The sequence below is a fragment of the Anomalospiza imberbis genome, chromosome 3 (genome assembly GCF_031753505.1).
Source record: "Anomalospiza imberbis isolate Cuckoo-Finch-1a 21T00152 chromosome 3, ASM3175350v1, whole genome shotgun sequence".
Lineage (NCBI taxonomy): Eukaryota > Metazoa > Chordata > Aves > Passeriformes > Viduidae > Anomalospiza > Anomalospiza imberbis.
The window spans coordinates 52,704,847-52,731,465 of NC_089683.1; the positions used below are offsets into that span (position 1 = coordinate 52,704,847).

Sequence of the window (26,619 nt, forward strand, 5' to 3'; positions counted from 1 at the left end):
TAACAAAAAAAAAAAAAGAAAAAAAGAAAAAAAAAAAAAAAAAAGAAGCTCACCTTGGCCCACAGAGCCCACTCAGAATCTGAGAGGTACCTGCTGATGACATTTGATAAGAGAGCAAGAGAAGGAGTTCTGGTTACAATTTTTATTGTTTTTAAAACTGAATTTGTTTTAACTAAGGAACATGTTTAACCAAAGAAGCTTTCCTTAAGATGATACCTCTTTCTTGTGAGCCTCAGAGTAAAATTGTAGCAGAGCAGCCTTGGTCTTCTGAAATTTTCTGTGGTAAAGCAACAATGGGGGAACCATTCTGTTATATAATTAAGCCTTTTGCCACTGGAAACACCAAGAACAAGAATAAATCCCATGTAAAAAAATCCTCTGGCTACCTCTCATATAATTTCTGTTAAAAAGCTTATATTGTTTTCACTTAATTGTACTTAAATGAGTTTTGACGGGATTTTAACAATCACCTGCCACTGTCAGCACTTGGTAAACAGCAAGCAAACAGAAATAAAATAATTTATTTCCTATTTCTAATGATCTGATGATCAGTTTGCTCAAAGGATTTTTCTGTGCTTTTTGTAAAGTACTAACCAGTATTCACAAGCAGTGTATTTTTATTATTTTAAAAAAATGCTCATTCAATATTCATCATATTATTTTCCATCCTTGTGTTATTTCAGTTGCTAGAGATGGAGAAAAACAGTATTTTAAGATACAGAAAAGCTGTGAATATTCTTGTTATTCCCCCAGTCATGCCTTTAAGCATTGCACATTCATATAATGAGCGCACAGATCCTGCTCAGACTCTTGCTTTTCAGCCATCTCCCAAATGTCAGCCAAGTCAGACCCTGCTGAGCTTCCAAAATCAGACGTGATCAGGCATGTAACAATGTAAAGAAAAATAAACCCTGAAAGGCACTCTGAATTATAATGTACATTTTTTTTCCCTGACATGCAAGAAAGAACGAAATGGAAGTTTTATCACAAGTCTGCTTCCTTTTGGGTGCCCCCACCCTCCCTTATTACTGTGAGCAATGTTTTCTCAAAATAAAGGCACACTGATTTGTTTGTTGTTTTAGGCTCTGAGAAGCAGGTCAGACTGGAACCCTGTCCAAATATATGCCTCTAGTCCCATTAAGGACCTATGAACGTACTTATCTCCATCCGTTGCACACCAGTGCATTGTCTTCCAGAGAGAGCTCCTGACACTGCCCAGCTCTGTCCATCACTTTATGGCTGTGCATGCTTTTGCAGCCTGGTGCGACCTGAAGCCGCTGCGCTCCTGTTGGTTCTCACACAGGGACAGATGCCCGTAATTAGCTGCCTTAGCTTCCTGCCCCCCTCTCACACTGCTCAGCTATTATTTTGACCTCTGGTGATGGTTCTGGAGCCTCCCTTCCCCTCTGTCACCCTGCCTGGCAGCTGCAGCTGGGCAGCCTGATTTGTGCCCTGCACAAAGGGTTAGGGTTAGGATTAAGGGTTAGAGTTATGGTTTAGGGTTAGGGTTAGGGTTTAGGGTTTGGGTTAGGGTTAAAGTTAGGGTTGGGGTTTAGGTTTAGTGTTAGGGTTAGGGTTTTTGTTGGGGGAGCAGGGGAAAAATCCTGAGGCTGTGGTGCTTCGCTGCATGGGCTTCACGGGGTCTTCTAAGGGCAGGCTTGCTGGGCACTGATGGAGGTGCTAGTCCCTCATCTCTCATGCGACCAATACAGCTGCTACACTAATAGAAAATCTCTGCTTTTCTATTTTCATCCCAATATTTGAGCCCTTCACACATCGCTGAACAAAACACACCAGCCTTAGGCATGCCCTTTCTGTTCCAAGGGAGCCTTTTGCATGGGCCTCTGCTTTCTAACCTGTGATTGACTTTAATTATCCATTATTTTGCCTTCCTCCCTGTGAGCCTCTTGCTGAATGCATTGTGCCACCCTGCATATTAGTCAATCATCACAGCTTACAGAGCGCTATACTTCACATCTTGGCTTCGGTGTCATTCATGTGCACTGAGTGGAGACAGCAACCACTTTTAAGATGCTGGGTAGATTTAAGCATGCTCGGGCCTGTCTTTCCCTGTAGTAAATAGCTTTGCTGACATTTAACTGCACATGGCTTGATGTTAGGTCAAACAAAAATGTCACACTATAATCACTTTTTAAATAGCTGTTTCCGGCTCAGTTAGTACTGTATAGTTCCAGAAGAGAAAGCACTTACAAGCTGACAGGCAGAAAGGGGAACCGTCTGTATAGGATGTTTGCCTAATCCCATCCCTGCCCTTGCCTGTCAGGCTTGGAGGCTTTGTTTGTTTAAAAAAAAAAAAATTGTGTATACATTTTAATGCCACTGTACTTTTCAGCTGGGCAGACTCTAAAGAAAACTCACAAATAAGTTCTGGGGAGGACTCACAGCTTTGATGTAGCTGTGAGGGGGTTGGGTGGCCCAGGGGGCACCTAACCCTCAGCAGTTTTGGGCCTGATACTGTGTAGTGAGGCACTGTGCTGCTGGGATTCTATTGCTGCGAGAAGGCATGTAGGTAAAATCCTAACAATCTCTGACAGCAGAAAATGTCAGGGTTTTTGGATTCCCTGATACCACTCCTTAAATTTGTCTCTGTGTCTGAACCAGCCTGTGTAGGACATGGACCATGGAGAAGCGATGCCAGACTTGCTTCCTCTCTCATAGGCCTCATTTTGTGTGTTACAGTCTCCATATAGAATCACAGAATCATTTAGGTTGGAAAAGACTTTGATATGGTTTCACTGAGACTCTGGCATCCTGCCCTACCCTAAGGAGGAGCTAGCATCCCCATGGGGCACAGCAATGGCTTGCCAGAGAGCACAGCAGTATTCCCCAGGTCCTGGTCCCCCATTAGCACTGACTGACGCTGGGTCAGAGCACCCTGTGATGAGGCTGAAGTGTTTATGTCTTTACCCTCCACCCCAAAAATGGCTGAAAGGAATACTTGCATCCTACCACTCAGACCCACTGTCCCAAAACCCAAAACATGTGCAATGCTGCCCACCTGCAGTTTTGTCTTTGCCCCACAAGCTCTCCTGGGGATTATCACCAGTTTCTTTTGTGGCAAGGGACATCTGTAATCAGAAGGTGGATCGGTAGATTGTGAAGCACTTGTAGGAGGCAAAACAAAAGAGATCTACAAAGATGAATAAGAGTGCGTGATCTTTTGGGAAGAAAATAAACTCATGAGGAAATAAAGCAGTTTGTCAACAGCAGTTTAGCAGGGAGGAAGCCAGGCTTTCTTTGCTTCCACTGTAGCCTTTTTCATCTAATTTGATCTCTGGCTCTATTATTTCTAGAGTGACAGTCTGAGAAGGTGCTATAGATGTGACTAAATGTTACCATGAGAACTGAGCCCAAGCCTTGAACACCCCTGGCTGTGGCTTCACAGAGGCTGCTGACCCCTGCTTGTAGGTCTGTTGTAAGTCATTTCCTTTCCTGATTAGGTCAGAACAGTGGCACCAACCTGAGTGTGTCAACATGGGGATTTCCTGCGATGTTGATTTTCCTCTCTCCCTAAGCAAGCTGTATACTATACTTTTTAAATTGAAAAGCAAATTTATTCCTGTAGGAATATATTTCCTAGCTGCATTTAGACAGTGGGCAGTAAATCTTAAACACGTTCCACATTTCACATCATAGTTACAGCAGTTGGTTGCTACTGTCTGATCCCATAATAATGAACATGACAGAAAAACAAATCTCTTCCACATTCAGGCTGTGGAAGGTAAGCTTTTATCAAATACAGTGGCAAACTATGGGGCACTATGAAGGGGGTGTTGGGTAAAATACTACAGTCTCCAAGAGGTAGGAAAAGTTAACCTTTTCTTTACAACCATCCAACATTCCTTAACCCAGATGTGACTTTTGTCATACCTCAAGTTTGTATCAGCAACCCTTTTTCTTACAGGCACAGTTTGGTGGGAATGGCTGTGCCTTTGCTCAACTACCAATGTGAGGGTGACTGGTTTCCATTGCATGCAAGCTGTGGGGAGTCACTCTGGGGCTTTTGGAGAGCTCTTTCTGGCGAGGAGATGGGCAAGGAAGAAACAGAGTGATGGAATATATGCACTGCACAGTAAATTTAGTTGGAATGACCACACATTCGAAGTCCAGCCACTTGTCCCTGTTTAACACACTTTGCCAGTACAAAGAATAAAATGGAACTAGAGGAGCCAAGAGTGAGTGAGCATTCCTGAGAAAGCACGAGAAATGGTATGCACTGAAAAACAAATGCTGTGATTTGGGATCTTACACAGATTCACTAGCCAGGGAAAAGGAAAGGCCCCATTGATGATTGCGATAGAAACTTTATAAATATGAGTTTACATCCTTGAGTTGTTGAGTTTTTCCTCGTAAAACACAGAGCAGAGTAGGGGTGAGCAATGGCAATTTTGTTACCAGTTACAAGTGAGATCATGTATACCACGATGAACCATCAATTAAATGCAATGTTTAAAGATGTAAGCTACCAACTTTTGTTTTGTCTGCTCATCATCAAATAACAACTTAGAGAACTCAGGCAAGAGAATATTTTCTTCAGTATTACAACATTTAAAATACATTCAGGCATTCAGCTGAAAGACATTTCTTAGGAAATCAAAATTTAATAAGTAAATATTATTTAAACAATCACAATTATCTCTTTGAGGTTTTTTTCCCTTGTTAAAAATACTTAGCTTCCTTTTTTATTGTACATCACATTCACAGTATTCAGTTGTAAGTGATTAGTAGCACATACTTGCAACATCACAAATCATTCTTTTTAGTGAAGATCGCAGAATGGCAGAATGGTTGAGGTTGGAACGGACCTCTGCAGGTCATCTGGTCCAACCGCTTGCCCAAGCCAGGTCAGCAAGGACAGGTGATCCAGGACCATGGCCATACCGTTTCTGACTATCTCCAAGGATGAAGACTCTGCAATCTTTATTTGTCATCTTCAGCGACAAAATATCATCCCTTTGTGCCAGCCTTAAAAGGAAAGGAACTTCCCATCAGCATCTGTTTAAGTGGAAAAAAAGGATACACTAACATGAGAATTAAAAAGATGTTAACATTTCCAGGTTTTCCTTTGCTGACTCCACAGTCTTTAGTTATATGAAAAATTTACACAAGGATTTTATTAAGTGACTTTTTACCCACAACTTTAGTGTTTCTTTGAAAGTGGATCATAAATCCCAAAAAATTTTTGAAGCTAAAGCATGCAGCCATATGCCTTCAAAGTTCCCATGGATTTTTCATTATTACAAATCGTCTTCTGAGGTACCACAGCTTTTCATATCCTGTGTTTTTCGTATGGGAAATCTAATACAGCAATATCAACCTGAATTTCTTCTGTGCATAAAAATAGTGATTTTAACTTACCTGCCTTTTAAACAATGTTTCTTTAGATTAGTCAACTATTTAGAGTGTTTATTTTTTGTTTTGTTTGGTTTGTTTTGTTTTGGTTTTTTTGGGTTTTTTGTTTAGTTTTGTTTTTGTTTTTGGAGAAAGACTTATTTTGGACACTTGATCTTGAATGTATTTTATGTTTTAATGCAAATTTTTCATCAGTTTGTGAGTTGTATGGACATATCTAAACAGAAGACTCACTTTTTTATGAAGTGGGTATCTCAGTTTGGCTTTCTGGCCAAGTGCATTGACAGACACCATCCACACATGCCTTCCTAGGTGGAGTTGTATATCTTCTCTGTGAGAATTGAGTATTTAGTTTTTTATTGGTTTGCTAAGAGTAAAATTACTGAATGTTTTCACAAGCAGAGGAGTGAGATCCCTGCCAGAGAGCTCTCAGAGTGTGAGAGCAGCACAGCACGCATACAAAGACTGAAGAAAGCATTTCAAGACTGCTGGAAGTTGCACCCCTGTGCCAGGTGCCCTGACAAACTGCTGTGCAAAAGTGTTCCAGTGCACTGACAGGTTGGTGCAGCGACATTAGGAGGATGACAGCGATGCTGGAATGATGATTCCACAAGAAAATACTCCCTGCTTTTTGACTGTTCAGTGGGTCGTTCAAATTAATGACACAGAAGAAGTGCATTATAAAATTGTTGAAGCAAAAATTCTGATTGTCTTGGATAAGGTATCTGGCTGGACTTTGTAAACTGGTAAACTTGTAAACTGAGCAATTCACAATTCACAACAAAAGCTACCCCAATAAAATGTTTGTCTGCTGGTTTCTTTGGCTGCTTTTTTTGGGGTTTTTTCTTGTTTTGTTTTGTTTTGTTTTGTTTTGTTAAAATGTTTGATTTTTTACAGAGCTAGTCAGTAAGATTCTTGATCTCTCAAAGTTCTGTATTTTCTTTTTCTGTGTGAGCATTTCAATCAAACTAAATATGACAACTTAAAGACGTGCAGATGGCTTTTGAGCTGGATAGAACTGGTTGTCTAAACTAACTGGTACAAAGGGGAGTCTTCTACTTGGTTGACTGAAATTTGGCTCTTTTAATTTATTAATGACTTTTAGCTCAGCGTTTGTTCATATCTTATAGGTTTTATCTTTCCTGATATGGATTGTGATTCTACTAATGGTAAGCATTTTTTCTTCTTTTTGAAAGGGATAGGTATAAATCCCCCTCAAATACCCAATTTCGTAAATATTTTTGAGGTTTTTTTTTTTTACCCTGGAATGTGTCCATTATTCATCACTGTTACTTCACTTTCTCTGGTGGACATTTTGGTATAAAAATTTAAAAAATAATAAGCATGTGCAGAAAGGTGAAAGAGAAATTCTTCCTTTCTCACAAAGCCACAGAACTTATTTTCCATGATTGAACAGTTGTTTGATTTCTTTTTTATTTCAGTTTTTTCTTCAATTCTTTTTCTTTTCAATTTTTTTTCCAGTTTCCTGATCCCTCATAACATAGCTCCTGGCAGCTATTTTATAAGGTTAAGTAGTCTAAGTAGGTATTAATCTGAAATAAAAAGTGTTTTGCTCAACAAAAGCTGCAAGACTCAGTTTGTTGGCAGAGGAAAAAGTGTTGGTCTCGCCCTTCCCTGTTCTTACTAAGGAATGTTTTAATGTCCAAATTAGAAGACTAAAGTACTATCGAGTAATAATATTTCACTTAATTGAATTTGGGATTTGTAAGGTTTTTTGTGGTCATTGCTTGGTAATTATGGGCTGGTCTTGGATTTTAACATCTCATTTTTGAAATATGAGCTCCTTTTTTTTAGACAGATTAATCAGATGTTTTGTGGCTGATGGCCAAGATGCTCAATTACAGATTTAGATATAAAGTTACAGCTCCATTTCGTGCAACTTTTTGCTTTGAATTTGTGACTTACCACATGCACATTAAAAGGGAAGACCAACAGTGAGCAGCTGCCACATGATCCCCTATTTCACTTGCGAGCAGTGAAGTGCTCACGCGGCACTGTGCATCATCCCTGCGGGAAGCCCATTCCTGAGCAGGGAGTCCTTGGACCCAGCAAAATGTTTTGTTCACCTCTGAAAGCAGCTGTGAGCAACAGGCTGTACTGTACCAAATACAGTTTGTTGGCATCAGCTTGAACTTTATTCTGCTGGGTTTTTTTTCTCTTTTCTGCATTTAAACATTTCAGTAAACCTTTCTGTTGGCTTCTTGGCTGCAGTATCCCTGGGGAAAAAAAAAAGGAGAATTTTTGTGACCTACAAAACATGGAAATGGGAGTTTTAATGAGTGGTTGGAAGTGATGCCTCCAAAATCTTGTTTGCAGGTGTTTTTTGGTCACCCAGCAGAGCACAGAAAATGCCACATTCATACTGTCTGTGAGGAACACAGCTGAGATACAGGCTGGACAACACTCTAGGCTTTTCTTAAACAGCTTTCTGGCCAAAAAATATTTTGCTAAAGAGGTTATGAGTAATTTTTAATGTTAAATATTTTCATGACTTCAACTTTTCACAACAAGAAAATGCAAATGTGTCACTTTTAAAATACACTAATTGGGAATCATTTGCAAATAAGCAAACCTGTCAAAAATAGCCTACCAAAATAATTATGAAAAGCACTTTTATTTAGGGAATTATATTTACTGCTCCAGTATCAGATATTTTCAAAAATATGTTGTAAAAAAATGATCTCATGCCAAAATAGTTGGGATTCTTCCAATCCCACTGGAGTTGTGTGAGTTTAATTCAGTGCTGTTCGATTATCATAATCAATGTATTTTAAACAAATGAAATAAAACATTTAAATGTTTTATCCAAAGTATATTGATAAATGGGTAAATTCTTTATCTAATGCATTTTCATGTATTTTTCTTTCCTCAGAGGATGCCTCTGTTTAAATTTCTTCCTCATTCAGTCCTTAAAACCTTTTTATGTTCCGGGGAGGATAGACAATGCAAGCATGTGCTATCAATTGCTTGTTATACTGAGTGTGAGTACTGGGAAAAAATACTTATCTTCAAATCAACAGAGTAATCTGGACAAATCAGTAATTTGTTTTCATTTTTTAAATTAAAATAGGAATACCAAGTCATGAACTATCATTCAAAATTTAAATAAATCTTTCTGAAAATATTTTTTCTACATTTTAGTTATATTTTTTCATCCAAAACTCTTTTCAAATTTGACATAAATCCTTGCATAATTTCAACCTGCATCCCTTCTATTGACAGATAAGCTATGTAGGTAAAAAAATTTACTTGCTCCAAAGGTACTACTTGCATATTAGATAAATATCTGTTGCTTGAACAACAGCAATGGTTAAAATTACAATAAATTTATCACCCAATCCTATGAAAGAATACCACATTATCTTTTTAAATATATATATATATATATATATATATATATATATATATATGTTCTGCTGTTTTCTTTTGAATCACCCATGACTGCTGCTTGATCACAAATTTGAATTATGGAGACAATCTTCCAGGCCCTGCTGGTAATTAATCGCTGTAACTTGTGTGTGCCTTTGTGAATCCAGCAGTGTGCCTACAGATAAACAACTAATTAGCACTTTTATACAAGTGAAATAGATTTCCAATTACTGCTATCTCCCCCCTCCCCCCTCTTCTCCACTTGCATTTTTCTTAGGCATGAGGGATGCCTCATGGTTTACCAAACCAGATAGTCTTGTATTTCTCCCTTTCTCTCTCCACCCTTCAGCAAGGGTTTAATCCAAGCCAGGCTGCTGAGCTGCTGTGCCTGCCCTCACACTGCTGGTGGGAGAAGCCTTTTGAAGGAAAGAATGAACGTTTTAGGTAAAACAAGAAAATGTAAAAAACATTTGAGCAAGAACAGTGGTAGTAGTTTATAACCAGATGTAGCACTGCCAGAGAGCTGTACAGGGAAGCGGCTCTAGAATTATCCGAGGTCCCTAGATTAGCTCAGGACTAAAAGGAAAAAAATGTGACCAGCAGTATGTAGTGTATATGGGCACAAACTAGGAAATCCAGAGGAATCTGTAACACAGTGTATTACAAGCAGCATAGAGGTGCAAACTAGTCCTGTGACCTGCTTATCTGCAGAAAGCTGGGAATGGATCCAGCTACTTTGATCCTCTGAGAAAGGAGGGAATGCAGCATCATGTACAGCTAATTTGGTAGAGTTCAGCTAGAGTACAGCTCCAGCCCTAACAGAGGCCAGATGGCGTGACCTCGTGCTGCGCTGTCCGCCTGCCCAAAGCACAGCACTTCCCTTTGGCAGACAATTGCCTTTCCATCATGTGGGATTTCTGTCTTCAGAGCTGCTTTAAGAAAAACAAAATGCCTTGCACTTCTTTTGCTCCAAAGAGGGACCCACCTCATGAGCACAGTAGTCCTCTGTTTTCACCAATGTATTTGGAAATCTTTACAGCATTCCACTAGAGCCAATGCAACTTTGATGCTTTATTTCTCAGAGGCAGACCAAGTATGGAACATATTACCTTGCTGGGAAAATTCTGACTTGGATTATTGCTTTGGCACTTTCCAAGTGGCCTTCTCATTCTGTATCCCAAAGTGTCTCATAAGGTAATAAATTACATTACCCACAACCAGTATGACCTCAGTAAGATCTACCTATGGCCAAGAATAGCTCCATGTTACTGTCAGTTAATTAGTGGTGTTATTCATTAACTGAGGAAGCGAGAGCCAGGAAGCAACCCTTTACTCTTTGTGGCCAGTGTCACAGCATGGCACAAAAGCCATCTAACCGGCCACCATCAGCTGGCTGAAGGGAGGTTAGATATTGAAAAGGAGTTTGTTCCTCTGGCCCATGGGAGAGGCATGGCACACAGAGTCACCCTTGCATGCACACCCCATCCATGGTCACATTTGGGGTTGTCATCCCACCTTCCTGCAAGCAAGGCCTGAGCTGCTGCTGCCTTAAGCTGTGCGCTGCTCTGACCTTAAACCTTAACCCTGTGTAATCTGATGGGGCTGGCTTCCCAGTCCTGCAGACTGGTGCCCTCTAAATTCAGGTTAAAACTGGTTCCTCTGATGCACAGAGACTGGTGTATCTAATCACACACAGCACACTGATACAGAATTAGGGGAACCCAGTTAGGCTGCTTGCTGCTTCTCTTTGGCCATCCAGGGAGCCTTTCTGGGAATAAGGATCAAAGAGTCCATATTTGGACGTGGAGTGACAAAGGCATCTCTACTTCTGCACCCTGGTGTGGTTAGTGCCCAACTTTGATTCTTGCAAGCCCAAGTGCTAAATTGAGGCACAAGCCCACGGAGAGCTAGATGAGCAGAACACAGCTCCTTGTGCTCCAGAGGGAAAGATCCACACTGCCCCACAAGCTGGAAATGCTGGTGTGGGTGCTGCTGGCAGCATGCAGAGAGGCTGATGCTGCTCGCAGTCCCCCACAAGGACACAAGCAGTGCCCAGCCCTGCCCTTCTCACTGAAGGCATTCTTCCCCTGCAAACAGAGCTGGAGGTGAGGCATTAAGATGATTTTGATCCACATGAAAGGCAGGCAGAGAGCACTGCAGAGATGTGTATGAGCCTGAATGCATCTTTAGTCTCAAGATCTCATAGCTATGCAGATGTACTATGATGGGCTTCTCCTGGAATGCTGGCATTCTTGGTCTTTCTGGTCCTTCACAGACACCTCTCTGACAGCCTACAGAGCTCTTTGGTATCACTCCTTATTCCATTCAGAGTTCATCCACCTCTCTTAACCCCCTTTACTCTGTCAGCAACCTTCCTCACCCTCCCACAGACAACAGACATCTAGTTCCCCCTTAGAACTTTTTTTTTAAACATATGAAAAATTCCTTCTTGTTTTTCCCTCTCCTCCTCTGCTCTGCTCCACACCACATACTCTGGAAGTCACCTTCAGACCACACTGGAGTGTTACCTCTATTGCCCAGGGCTAGGATCATGTTACAGCTTTCCTCTTCTCACTAAAGATGTGTGCTCTGATTTGAACTTCACCAAAGTTCAGTGATGTTTGGAATCTGGACTTCTGGCTTGGACCCCTCTCAGTGCCTCGTGTCAGCATCTAGGAGTTGACAGAAGTTGTTTGCAGCTGAGGCAGCCAGATCTACAAGATGCAAATGACCAGGAATAAAATAAAGAAAGTCTAGCCCTCTAATTTAAGCTGGCCCCATGAGGAATTGCCTGGGCCCTGGAGACATACCAACATATCTTTCTTCCCACACAAGCCACAGGTCAGGCAGTGCTCACCTGGCTACTGGAAATCTCAACAAGCAAGGAGATTCCACGAGTCTAGGGTCACACATCCTATCCTGGATGGCACACACCTTCATATTCATGCTTTCCTTTTAAAGGACTGGTATAGGAGAAGTAAGGGGGAAGATCTTTGCAGATGGATAACTCCATTTGGCACATGGCTGCTTTCCCTTGGCAATGGCTTTGGAGGAGAAGAGGCAATGGACAGAACAAGTGGGTTTTTTGCTTTTTACTTAATTTACTAGAGTAGGCTTGGCCAGCTTAGCTTTGACTCCATAACAGGACTCAATGTTCAAATGATGGTGGGGGGAAGATGAGACCTGTTTCAAAGCCCTTATCAAAGTGTATTTTTCTGCTGGCACCTCATCTCAGCAGCGTGGCACCCGTGGGGTTATGCCTGCTGCTGCTGCGGGATGTGAGAGAGGCATTCCAATCCTGTGCTCTCCACATGCTCTCAGGGCAAGCTTACAGCACTGGCCAGGTGTCTGTGCAAGCCCAGGGGACCCTGCTCAGTGTCAAAACAAGCAGGGCTGTCATTTTCTCTTCTTCTGCCTACAGGAACCAAAAATTTCCTTCCTGCCCTTTCCTCCTGGCAGAAAATAGGCAGCTGAGAGACAGGTCAGAGAGGCCAGGGAGGACCAGTGGCCCACATACTCCCAGGATAGGAGGGAGCTGTTGCAGCCCAAGCTATTTTTAACCTGTTTTTGTTGCTCACTGGCAGTCGCGTCTCTCATTGCCTTCTTCCTTCTCTGTGTCTCTGTGTGTCTTTGCAGCTCCTTCCTGCTACCCTGAGATGTGTGAACTATATATGGCCTGGGAAATCAGCACTAGGCAGTATTTTTAAACCAGGCCTCCGCTTTGCAGGCTGCTGTGACGCAGTTCATCCGACTTTGCGAGTTTCTCATGGGAATGCAGGGTGCCCGGCAGCAGCCTGCAATACTTGGCTGTTGAGTTTTTGGCCTGCACAATGAAACCCTTGGGGTCCAGGCTAACATCTCAAGACTTGGGAAGCAGCAGACCCTGTGTGTGTGCAGGAGAGGGTTTGGGCCTGGCTGTCATCACAGTGCAGCTTTCTGGATGTCAGCTGCAGATCTCTGAAGTGAGGTGACTTTTCCAGCTGGCCAGGTGTTGCCATTGAATCTGGGACCTGGGCACAGGGATGACCTCCCTAGGTACCTGCCCTCCTGCAGAGCATGTGTCTCTTTTCAAAGTCGCTGTTCATGCCCTTTGTGGAAATGGATTTTGCAATATTTGGAACAGGTTTACAGTGATGAAACCCTGGAAAATAGCCATCCAATGTAGAAAAGACTGAATAAAAATACATGAAGAAATATTTGGGAGCAAATAATTTAATCTGCTTTCACATGCCAAATAAACCTTTGATCTTTCCTCTTCTTCCACAGCTAAAATTCTGAGTCAAAAGGTGCTGCTGAGGACAAAAATTTCCTTTAATTTTAATTTCTGTTTTATATTCAACAGAGGAAAAATAAAAGGTTGGTTTGAGACTCTTTGATGGAAACATTCTGTCCAAAAATATTCTTTGAGCATTTTCATCCTGAGAAAAGATAGGAGCCACTTTTATTGTCTACAGCCTGAACATCCATTTTTCTCATGGCGCTAGCTTTTTACTGAAATTCTTGAAGAAAATAAAAAATATGTTTTAGTCACTCAGAACCTTGTAAATGAAAGAATCACTTAATCAGATTTTCTTCCGTGAGAAAATGGTTTGGTTTTTCTTCTTTTAATATTTATGATGCATATAAGCTTAAATTAAATAACCACTATCTGAAGATTCTCTCATATTACTCTACTGCTGTTGTAGAATGAATCATAGAATCATAGAACTGTATAGGTTGTAAAAGACCTCTAGGATCATTGAGTCCAAGCCCTAACCCAGCACTGCCAAGTCCTCCACTAAATCATGTCCCTCAGTGCCATATCTACATGTCTTTTAAAATACTCCTGGGATGGTGACTCCAGCAGCTCCCCTGGCAGCCTGTTCCAATGCTTGACAACTCCTTTGATGGGAGAAATTTCTTCAAATATCCAATACAAACCTCCCCTGGTGCAACTTGAGGCCATTTCTACTTACATTGCTCATTACCTGGGAGAAGAGGGTGACCCTCACCTGGCTACAGCCTCCTTTCAGGCAGCCGTAGTGAGCGATAAAGTCTCACTGACTCTCCTTTTCTCCAGGCTAAACAACTCCAGCTCCCTCAGCCGCTCCTCATAGGACTTGTGCTCCAGACCCTTCACCATCTTCATTGCCCTTCTCTGGGCTTACTTCAGTGCCTCAGTTTCTCTCTAGCAATAAAGTGTTGAAAATTGAACACAAGATTCAAGGTGTGGCCTCACCAGAACTGAGGAACATGGGGATGGTCATGGTCCTGGTCCTTCTGGCCACGGGATTTCTGATACAAGCCAATCTTTCTTGCATCAGCTAACTGGGCCACTTTGTCATAGAAGGAGATCAGGTTGGTACTGACTTTTACAAATCCACACTGGCTGGGCCTGATCCCCTGGCTGGCCTGCACATGCCATGGGACTGCACTCAATCTGTTCTGCTCCATGAGCTTCCCTGGCACTCAGTTCAGGCTGAGAGACCTGTAGTTCCCAGATCTTCCTTCTGACCCTTCTTAGAGATGGGAATAATTGATGTACTTGCCTGCAAACATGTAATGTATTTGCAAATATATTTGTGTTCCTATGTAAATACATACTTTTATCTACTGTTGTTTGTATTCTTTTTCTTCAGTAAGAATCCCAACTCTAGCAGTGAGGAAGTTATGTCTTTGAGATGCAGTTAATCTTTATAGATTTTGCTGTGTTTTGGACCACACTCATCTATTTTTTTTAAAGTACTTGATTCTAGATTCATGAAAAATTTGTGAAGATTACCCTTTCAGACCTTAAGGATTTATGCAGTTTGGGGAATGCTGATCAGTGTTTATACAGTAATAATTTGTCCTTTATACCACTCCATTAAATTTATTTTAACTGCTAATAAGGCACATTATTTCAATTTCACAAAAAGGGAATGATTGCAGATATTATCAGAAAACGACGGGGTTCAGTACCATGACACTAGGCAGTATTATGGAGAAGACTAATTTCTCAGGCCCAACTGGACCAGTGTAGGGAAGTCTCTGTGCCCAGGAAACTGTTTTTCATGCATGGTTACTTCTTGGATTTATATTTAGGTAAAACAACACCAAGGATGTGAGTTAGCAGTATTAAAAGAAAGCATGAGATATGATTATTACTAATAGGTAGGGCAAAGGAGACAGATAAATCCTCATTACTCCACTGATGATAACTACCCCCAGGAATTATTTAGGAGCCCAGTGACTTTAGTAAAGATGCACTTTCATTTAGTAAAGAAAATCTGGGATAAAATTCTGATAATCTGGAATATTAGATTAAGTGAAGCAAGGATTTTATCATGCTTGGTGGATTTTATTTTCCAAGTAGATACTTGCTTATGAAAGCTGGGTTTATCTTAACATGGTATCATGTCAAAACTTGGCTTTAGTTGTCTTTTTTCTATCAGAAAAGGTCTTAGTTTAAGCACACATATTATTTCGGGATCAAAATGGTTTTATCATTCCAGACATGCTTTCCAAAATGTTCCCATGACATGAAGTGGTCAGTGGACTTATAATTCTGCAGATACCAGTTAGAATCCAAGGTCTAAGAGGAAGTTCATTTCTGGGCAGTGAGACCACATTGTGGGTGGTCATAGACGCCACAAAGCCTATGACTTCAGCCACCTGAGAAATTAAATAATGAACCCTGACTGAGGAAGTTTGTGAGCATTACATCATTTACACATAAAAAGAAAAAATAGATTTATAGGGCACATGGGTGGCTGTGAGCCAGCAGCCACTCTAGAAGTCTCAGCTATATCAAACAGACTAATGCCTTTTAATACCATTCTTTGTAGAAAGGGATCCCACGAACCTACTCCTCCTCTGCTTTGGGTTTCTGTTTCTCAGTTGTTGCTACAGATTGACTGTGACTCTCAGTTGTTGCCTAAACTGCAGCTGTACAGGGTGTGCTTTGCACTGAAGGAATAGGATGTGTGCCAGGTGTTTTTCCAAACCAGCATAGCCCTGGAGAGATGAACTGCTGCTGCAATTTTAATGGGGATTGGAAACCAATTTAAGGGGTTTCTAGAGATCTGATATGTTTGAAATATTTTATTGTGCTGGCACTGACTAATCAGAAGTGGGAATAGTATTGTTCTATTTCAGAAATTATCCTAAAGGATTACTAACAGTCTGAAAAACAATTATTTGAAAAAAATATTGCCTAATACAAAAGCTGGAGAACTAATAGTTTACAGTGGTAGCCAAGCACCAACAGAGCTGCAGCCAGTAGTGTCAGAGGGCATAGCTCTGGTGGGCTCTGTTGGGAATGGGGAGAGGAGGTCCTAAGATTGGCTTTAAAGGATGGAAGAACCACAGGAAGGATTGAATGATTTTGCAAAGAGAAGGGCAGTGAGGCTGATCAGCCATGGGAATAGCTGCTGGCAAAACGAGAAGGCACAGAGGAGGCAATGGTTGTTCCTTGGAGTCTGGGCCTCCATGTACACAAAGACAATGATAGGGTCTTTCTGAGTGTCATTGATCCCTTTTGCTTTAGGCTCTGCAACTTCTCCCTCACCCCAAAACACACCCAGAACCTCAGGGAGTGGGTTGGACCACGACCAGCTCATATCCCTGAAAAAGCACCCTCTGCACACTGACCCTGGGCAGTCTTGCTGAAAGCATCTCTGAGATTTCTTTAATTAAAACTTTGATTCGTGCTCAAGCAAGAAAAAACAAACATTGTCTGGGTCCAGTGTTCAGATTCCTCAATGGAAGCCAGATGTCACAGCTGGTTCCTACAACTGCTCTCAGTGTGGCAGCGTGACCTCCTGCCACACACCACACAAGGGCAGCAGGCAGAGATGAACCCAGTAGCTGCCCCAGTGTGTCTTGCTTTCATATTTAGTTTCAAAATATGTTTCCTGGATTCTATATGCTCACTCATCTCTCTCCTTTCTTTTCCCTTTTCTCCTTGTTCTTCGCTCCCACCTTGAGACTTGGCACACAGTGCACTATCTGAGTACGACAATGAAGGAGAAAGAAGAAAGAAAAAGAAAGGAAGAAAAAGCACTGCTGAAAGCCTTCCTGGAGACCCTCCAGAGCCTTGTGAGTGCAGTTAGGGGCATGGGCTAAAGCAGAAAGAGGCTTGTGGAGGGGTTGGATGATAGCAGCCATTGGAGTAACATGGACAAAAAAATCACTGAAATCACTGTTGCAGTGGCTGGCACTAATGTTCTCCCTGCCTTCACACTGTGTAAGGCTAGGAGACATTTTCAGACTGATTGGTTACTTTTATCTAGGCTACTGGAAAATACAGAAACATGGCAGAGGAAGATAGAAGTTGTGATCAAAATGTAACAGATGTGTCTGAGACAAGAGGAGGTTAACCAGAGGCAGGCTATGAGAGCTTGGCTCCTTCCATTCTTTAACTGGTGGGGGCACATGCTCCTGCACCATGTGATGTGGGCCCCAGTTCTACAGACTGAGGATGGGACTGTGGTCTGTCTCTTACCCTGACTTTGTCAGAATGTTTTTGAAGGAATTTAATTTACTTGGAAAGGTTTCACTGAGCTGACCTGTCTCCATTTGCTCAAAAATATCAAGCATTCAAGTTTCCATTGTCTTCAAAACTAAGAAGACTTGCAGAAAGCTCTGCAGAATTTATTTCTGAGGTTTTCTGAAATATCAAGCACTGACCTGTCATTCTAGCAGTTGCACTAAATTTCAGAAAAAGCCCAGCCCAGTATCCATTCTGGATACTTCTTAACAACAAACTTAATTTCATCTGACTTCAGTTAATGTCAGATGAACCACTGGTGCCTAAAAAAACCAAATGTTGTTTGTAGGATCCATGGAAAGTGCAGGAATAATATGACTGGCAGTAAATAATTACAATTGTTGAATAATCTATGACAAAAGAAATTGTGCCAGAGTTCAAGATGCCATCAGAAGTGACCATAGGAGTTTCTCTGCAGGCAGGTGTGTTGCAAAGCTAAGATTGTTGTCAGAGAAACCCAGAGCAACCTTGTTGAAAAGAATGACAGCACTTTTTTCCTAGATTATGATGATTAAATTTAAATATGGGGCTAATAAATCACTTCTTGCTCAGTCTAGTTGAGCCTTCCATATGTAGTAATGACCTTTCCAGTCAGAATGGGTTGGGTACTGGCAATGATCTGTGGGCTGTACATTGCCTACGTCTGTATCTGTGTGCGGCTATGGCTGTGTGTCTGGAAGGTGTGAAGCCTGTGTGTGAATGCTGCAGGGGATGCTCTGTGAAAGAAGTGGCAATAGCAGCAAGAAGCAGAAATTGCCTCTCCCTGATGGTGGCAGAGATCCCCCAGTGTAGCTGCACGTGCCTCCTGCTCTAAGAATTGTCTGGCATGTACATCATACCCAGGCTAGATTAATAAAATAGCTTTGCAGTTATATACCCAAATAACCTCAAGTGAATAGACAAAACAAGCAGGATTTTTTACTACACCTACTTACCATTTTTGATTCCTGTAGGATGGTTAATAAGTAATGTTTGGAGCAGTAAAACTTTGTTTGCTTTAGAAAATTTTTCTTGTCTTGGAAAAGTAATGCCTTCTATTTCTAAATTAACACTAAAAAGACATGAATAAAAAGGTGTTTTGAAGCCCTCTTAGTTACCTGGATTTAAAAATTCCAAGCAAGTACACAATGTGACTTAATTTGAGCTCCAGGCCGGGTTTAGGAAGCATCTTGAAAAAGATCATAGTCTAGAACTTCCTTTCATTGATATGTTAACATAAAATATTTTGAACTTTTTGTGGTTGTTTCTTTTCTACATTTGGAAGTTAATGTGTCCCCGATCTGTTGTACCTCATCTTTATTTATATCCAAGTCTTTTTTTTTCTGTGAAATTTTTTTTTTAGTGTGACTCCTTTTGAAAGAAGAATGATAAAAGAGAAAATTGAATAATAATAAAAAAAAAGTGTCATTCTACTTGTCAGAGGTAAAGAACTTTTATTTTACTACAAGGAGCATGATTACCTCAAAAAACACTTTATTTTACAGCACCAAGCTTTCTTATATTCTTTATCTCTCTGTTTTTTACTTTCTGTTATGGGATTTTTTTTCAAGATTTCCCATTCTGTATAAAATCTGCATATTGCAGACATGAAACTGCCTACTAGTGAAAAAATATCAAGATTAAATTTCTATGTACAAACATTTCTGGGACAGATGTGATGAGTGATTATAACATTGTAACAGTGGGGAGAGTGATGTTTCACATGTTAAGAGATAACCAAAACCATGCTCTTTGCCCTACAAAATGCACACTAATGACATCATACGAACCCCTGTGATTACAACTCGCTCACAGTTCAGGCAAAGAGGAATTCAAATCTGTGCCATCCCACAGTTGAGAGACTCCAGTTTGATCTGGGCAGCAGAAAGTTTATATTTTCCATGGCAGCCGGGGACGTGGTAATTGCCTGTATGACACCAAATTCAGGAAAATGGTGAAGCATGTCCCAGCTGAAGCACTTGAGTAATCACATGGCAAGTCAAACATTCATATGGAGCTGTCAGGTTCATAAGATTTGGTGTTTGGCCAAATGCAGAAATTAAAAATAACTTCTCCTGGCTCTCCTAAAAGCACCAGGATTTATTCTATCAAAGAAAATATCATTTGTATATTACATATCCTTTAATTGCCCAAAAAGCCTGTACCCAGACATGCTGCTTCAAAATGCAGCTTCTTTTTCAAAAACAAGGAGATACTGGAGAGCTGCTTGTGCATTCAGTGTGCAAGCACCACTGCATTTAGGTCAGTGCCTTTACAATGATTGTAATGGAAAAAGACTATTCCCCAAGGTTTGGGGAGAACAATTGCTTTCTAACACAATTCCCCTGCAAAGGCAGTTGGAGTGAAAACCTGTCTGCTGGTCTTTCCACACCACCTAGGGGTGCTCAAAATTCTGCAAGAGCAGCCCAGGAGAGGTTTGTAGCATCTCTGCTGCTTTGGGGGTTGGCATTAGGGTTAGTGATGAGGGCCTTTTGGCAATACCATTACTGATAGTGCTAGTTGTGATTCTGTGGAGACCCTGTGGCCAGCATGAAGGTTACTCCCCTAGGGATGCTTAATCTAAGGCAGGGAGCCCAGAGGACTAATTATTTTTTTCCTAGAGAAGGCAGGGCCTCAGAGGCACAGTGCAGGCTATCACATGTAGAAGTCCACCCCAATAACATTATTCCCCTGCAAACTGAGAGACCTTTAGAGCAAAATGAGTGCCTTTGACAGGAAACTCACTGGCCAGTACCTGAACAAGCAGTCTGCTCCCACACCAGGGGCTGGCAGAAGGACAGCTTCTTCCTCCTACCCCCTGCACATCCTGCTTTAGACAAAATACCTGTAACCTTTCAACACTTGTAAGAGTTGAAAAATAATCCAGATCCTGAAAGATGTGACATTATCTGATACTGACACCAGAGAATTGTAGCTATGACTACTGAAGCAGCAGTATTTCCTTTTTGCCCCTTTCTTGCCCTTGTGGTTCCACCTGAAATGAAGGGGACACCTCTGTGAACTACAGCCCACTTCTGTTTATTACCAGCTGAGATTTCTCTGAGACAGGAGGAAGACAAAATTTCATATAGAATTATACTTGTTACAGGGATTTCCAGAAACTTCAATGGCAATTGCTTGATTTATAAATTGCATCCCATTGCCAGTTTATAAATTATCAGCATTATTGCACCTCTCCTTTCAACATTGCCCATACTCTTTGCCTGCTGAAGAGAAAGATGGAAAAATAGGAGGCACAAACACCACTTTCCAAGATCAGTTCTTATGTTCTCAGGATTTTGAGCCCAATAGCTTTCTAGTCAGGGAGGCATTGAAATACTGATCTTTCAAGCCAATAAATGGCAAAAATAATCTGCTGGTCCCCTTAGCACAGACACAAATCTGTTCAGCTGGATTGTTTCTACATATGTTGTCAGGCAGAGAAAGATGTCCACCAATTGTCACCTCCTCCTTTGGCTTCGGAGGCGACTCCGCATAATTCACTGAGTGTGCATCGATGTTGCTGGCACGCACAGCAGCGCAGGCAGCAGAGAAGAGGCCAGGACTGCCAGAGGAAACAGAGCACAATGAGAGCACAGTTTGCCCCCCCCCACATATGTGTATGCACACACACATATATACTCACATAGTGAAATATGAGAAAGAAGGGAGAAACTGGGGAGCAGTGAAGTGCAGCACATGTCCAAGGACAAGGGGCTTGACTGTTGTGCCTTCTTTTCAGCCTCAAGGAATTAATGCAATATTAATCTCTGGTGGTCATGACATCCCTGATCAGTCTTCTGATTTCATGTGAGTCAGCATTTCCAGCACAAACATCTACTTTTTGTGGGAGAATTGATTCCACAGGAAAAAAGAGACCCTACATCTCAGCTGGATACTGATTTTTATTCTCCAGTTAATTAAAACAGAAAACTCTTTCCACCCTTGAACGATGTGAAAGCAAAGAAGCTCAGGGATGGCTGAGGTAGTTTTTATTTCATTTAAGTTCTGGCATTTAAAGGGAAACATGAAAGTGATCGACTTAAGTATATTTGAAAAGAGACATTATTTGAAAACAAGTCAAATATTTCAAGTGAATTATCAGCAGGTGCCTGAGAATCAAGTCCTTTGCTGTTGATACCAGTGGCAAAGCTGATTTGGCTCAACAGCAGTGGGCAGCAATCTGCACATGGCCATAACCTGATAGCTGCCACTGTGGTTACATCTCATTCCCACAGTTTACCCTGGGCTAAATAGAGCCAACTTTCAACAAAAACCACCAGTAACTCCTGAGGCTTCCCTCTCCCCTTGACACGCAGCCTGTCTCCACCAGCAGACAGCATGACCTGTCAGAGCTGTGTGTCAGTGGAATTTGCACAATGCATAAGTGCTTCTACTTCAGAAGAGAAACTAGGGCACTTCTATGCTGAAAACATGGGACAGCTGTGGCAGCATCTTTGCAGTTGCAAGGACACCAACCCAATGTGTGACCAAAATATCTCAGGCTTTTTGAATTGTTTTCCAGAGCAACAGTGTAGTTCGGTAAGGTTGTCATTGACATTGAAATAAGCAGATCACTGGGGTCTAATTTAAGAGTGGGCAATGTGTAGATGTGCTGAGCTGCCAGAGGAACTGAGGGAGAACTGACCACTTTGATTTTGTCTACCCATTTTTTATCTGACAACTTTTCAGAAGGCTGTAAGGCAAGGGGAGGGGGCTGAGTTTATGAAAGTGATTTTGGAGTTTATATCTTTACCAAGAGATATAATGCTCTTCTACCCCGGTGTTTTGGGATTTTTTTCACGTGACAATGCTGCATACTCTTGGACAACCAAAAATTTTTTGCTGCATATGAAAACCAATGAGCAAATTATGCTTCTTGTCACCTCTGAAACAAAACACCAATAAGGGGGAAAAATATTGGGAATATTATGTGCTAATAACAAAATACTTATGCTCATCTAAGGTGTAATATCCTTCTTTGGCCCAAAACCTACCAAATAAATATAGTCCATCTGTCAATATGGCTGTCATGCATGGCTGACAGTGGGAGTCCAACTGGTAGAAAATGTGCTCTGTGCATGCTAAGTGGCAGCTCTGTGTATGGTGAAAGTCTAGCTAAAAAGAGTCAGGGAGAAAAAACATGCCCCAATACAAATTTATTATCCAAACAACTGTATTTACTGTACTGTAGTTTAAAGTCATTTTGGCATGGCTCTGTGAGTAGGATTCAAATCCACATGGAAAAAAGCTCAAGACAAAAAATAGTGACTTTAGAGAATACATTGGGAGTGTAAAGTCATTATGTCTCCCTTCAAGCTGTGGTTTCTCATGGCCTTCTGGAGCAAACTAGTAACCTGAAAGATAAAAAAAAAAAAAAAAATCTGCGTACTTGAAACACATGTCTGAACACTTGGGGTACGCTGTCGTTTGCACCAAGAATTTTTTTCACATGTGCTGTACAAGAATTGATTGCCTTTGTGATTTTTATCCTAGCTAAAACAAATGCACATGTTGTTCTTATTTGTATGAATGGCTAATCCATTTTAATATGCTGTTTTGACACATGTGCATGACTTTTGCAAGTTAATAGAGGTGATTCACATCTGTCATGCCTTCCCTTATGTACATTTTCCTCTATACTGGCTTATGTTAAAGATAAGAGGGAAATATATCCCTCTGCCAAGGATAATGACATTATTTTTTTTAAGGACTGATAGGCATCAACTTGGTACAGTACCAGTAACCCCAGCTGGCTTCCCTTTTGGAATGACCCTCTACAAAATCACCAGCATATGAAATTCCTGTAGGCATTTTGTCTCTCTTCCTCAGCTTGCCCCAAAATGCCTTCTTTCTGGAACACTCTGTTTGTGGGTTAGCATGAGGACAGCCTTTTGGTACAAGGAATAGTCAGGGAGATTTGTGGTATTTTTGATATTTTTTCTTGCCAAAAGGCAGGGGTCAATCAGGCATAAAGTGGCAATGAGGAATGGTACTTTCCTGCTTTATTTGTACATGTCTAAACCATTTATCTGGATATTAACTGTTATCTCTGAAAACAAGCAGATGCTTCAGCAAATCTCCTACAAGATGGCTCATTAGTCACCAGAAAGAACCAAAGGAAAGAATTCATTTGGCCTCACCTTACACACCTACTTTAGTGTCATTGCCCCAGATTCAAAGTAGGAGCTTGAAGTGGGAGCTGTGAATCATTGGCAGGAGGAGCAACTTTCATTCCACTGATTGTAAGTTGAAGTCTGTGAAGAGTTCACTTTGGGCAGGACATGGGTTTTCTTCCTAAAAAAGTCAACAATTCTATTGAATTCAAACCCAAAGTCCAAAACTTGTAATCAATATGCTCTTAGGAGAAGAGGATAACCTTTTGCTGTAAGAGATTGGCGAACATGAAAATAAGAGTAGTCAAACTCTAAGCTTTGAGGAAAAAAAATAAATCTCCTATGGAAACTGAATATTTTCCTGATTATTTCCATCTGCACTACACCCTGGCTATCCCATGTGATTTTAACCGATTAGCAGGGAGGAAGAAAATAATTTTCCAGAAATATTTTGCTGCACTCATGCAATAAGTACATTCCGGTTCACAATTACTTTGTACGTAAAAGCCAGGCCCTTTTACAGTATGTGTATGAAAAGAATTATCTAAACAGAGGCTGTGTACATTGTAGCTGCCAAGGTGCTGACCACATGCATACCCTGTGACATAGACTTGGCAAGAGTGAGATTAACCTTGTTAACTTGGCCAAATTCCAGAATAAGTAACAAAAGTTGGATAAACCTAATTTTCTCTCAATTTTAGCAGAAAATACTGAACGTGGTGCTGCTGCTTTATATTTTAGGTAGTTGCTCTCTTTATACAGGGAGGATGTCGAATATTGCCCTTTGACATCATGTTTACCCCAGCACTCCAGAAGTAGAAAAGAATCATATGAGGCAATCACATCTTTACTTGGCTCTTCTAACTCTTTCCTAATGCTGCTTAATAGCTGCTTCCTCTCAGTCAGATGAGGGGAATATCCCCATACCCTCAGCAGGTTTCAATCTGTAATACTTTCTTCTGACTTCAGTGAATTGGCTGTTTGTTTTGCTGAAAGAGTCTCAGGAAACTTTTCTCCCAGGACCATTAAGTCAGAGAAGTAATGTGGAGTGTACTGAAACTCACAACTTTATAACACACTCTACTCAATCAGTGGTCTATGTTTAAATTTTCCTTTGTTCTGTTGGGAAGCATATGGCATCCTATCTTCTCATTGCAGAGTCCTGAAGCAATGTCAAAACGAGCTAAATAGCTTTGACTGACAATAGTGACTGCTATTGTCATGGTAGAAAGCCCTAGATGCCCACAAGAGAGATCTAGGGTCCTTTAGGCAAAAGGTCTGTTCCCAATGTACACCCTACACAGGGCCTTTGTGCAGGCAAAAGCTCCATGCTAGCAGCACATGCTATTGACACTGTTAGCTGCTTTAAGAGAGCTGCTGGAGAAAGGGAGCTGGGCATGAACAAGGGAGACTCTGCGTTGGTCTCTGATTAGAATCAGGGCTTGAGACAATGCTGGTCTTGCAGAGAAGGCATTGGCATAGAGTTAGGATTCCTAGGAGAGGGAAATGACTTTTTCTCCCAGGGCTAACATTCCCATTAACTGGAGACATAAGACCTCCCCCTTGCTACAAATTTGACTTGATATCAGACTCATTACTCAAGTTTTCTTCATTCAGGCAGCGTGGCAGGCAGCAGAATACTGGCCAAACATCAAGCAATGGGGTATAGCACCCTGCAGCTAAGATCCAGAACTCACTAGTCAATTTCTCTATGCAAAAGTACTTCTAAGATATAGTATCACGTGTTTGTTAAAATGCTATGTAAACGGTGTAAACAATTTAGATGTGTATATAATAACCACTATGCTGCAAAAATAGCTGAATACCAAAATATCCCCATCATTGCTATTGAAGCTCTTCCTGCTTGCAGGCATTTCCAGCTAAAGTTACAGGTCTCTTTAGGCTAGCTAGGTTGTAGACCACTTGCTTTTGTTGGCCTGTCATCATTGACAGTACTTATATTATTCAGCATCTTTGCTTAATGCAGAGTTTATAGCAGCTGACGGGTTCCGGGCTGGAAGCCATGTACTGTTTTCCTGAGCAAGAAAGCCCCAGGTTATGTCCCAACTGGTGTTGTAACGAGCTGGGGGGTTGTGTGTAAACACACCCTGGATGAAAACCCAAAGCCGTGCTATTTGAAACCCACGTTGCCATTTCACGCAGAGCTGGAGCATAGCACGGGACAGCCTCATCGTGCCTGGCATCGGCCGCTGCTCTCTGTAGACGTCTCTGCCCTGGGGGAAGTGCTCTCATCTCGGGGCAGGTCAGCAGCGCTTCTGCTGCCTGCTCCTGCCACCCACTCCTGCGGGGAAGCGCCGTGCTCCTGCCGAGCCTCCCACACCAGCCTTGCAGCCGAAGCTGAGCGCTGCTGGCGACGAGCCCGCAGCCGAGGGCAGCGCTGCAGCCGGCGGCTCTGCGCCGATGGGTACCCCGGATCAGCAGCCGGGAAGCTGGGGGGAGGCTCAGTAAGCCGGAATCGTGCAAGAGCCACTGCTCTGAATGGTTCGGTGAAGCTTCACTTTGTCAGGGAACTTTTTTTCATATTATGACTAAGAAGTACAGTGGTCCATGTTTACATAACAAAGTGAAAGAAAGAAAGGGGGTTCAGTTTTCGCGTTAATAATGATGTGTCACAATTTAGCACGAAACTTTCCTAAAATCCCTCTGACATGAAACTAGGTATTGCAAAATAATCACTATTTTAAATGCGGGTTTTAAAAACTTGGAAATGGCTCTAAACCAGTATGTTCTACAGTGTGTTATAGGCTTGCAGTAAAACACTCCTGCCATTACTGCAGGCATTTCTTAATATTAATTCAGTCTACACTCAGTCAAGGCTTTCACTGATATCAGTGGGAGTTTTCCTGCAAAGTGATTTTGCAAAACCTGTAAAGGCTGTTTTATGTGATTCATTTTTAGTTACACCCTCCCCTCCAAAAAATCAGTTAATTTCATCTTTGCCTCCATAAACCTTTAGTACTTCTCAATGCTGCTTAAACAGGGATCTAGATGAAAGTGCTTTGTGGAATATGGCTTTTGTCAGGGTAAGTAGAGCTGTTAAAATTCCATTCTTTCCATTTTAAAAATGACATTTCTTTGCAGGCTTATATTAAGTACCAATACACACATGCAAGTACATGGGGGAAAAAAATGAAACAAACCCCCAAAACTCAAGCCAAAAAACAATGCAGGGAAAATGAACTGGATTGGAGATTTGAAAAATGCCACAGAGTAGCCCTGTCAGTTAATGTC

At 41.5% G+C, this 26,619-nt stretch overlaps 1 long non-coding RNA gene across 3 annotated transcripts in view; it reads left to right on the forward strand.

Annotated features, from left to right (window-relative positions):
* Positions 1–538: 538 nt before the first annotated feature.
* LOC137470759 (uncharacterized) overlaps positions 539–26,619 on the forward strand; it is a 63,455-nt gene continuing 37,374 nt past the window's right edge. For all 3 annotated transcript variants that reach the window (XR_010997239.1, XR_010997238.1, XR_010997237.1), the window contains exon 1: positions 539–1,030. This is a non-coding gene — a long non-coding RNA (uncharacterized lncRNA). The remainder of the gene's footprint in view (positions 1,031–26,619) is intronic.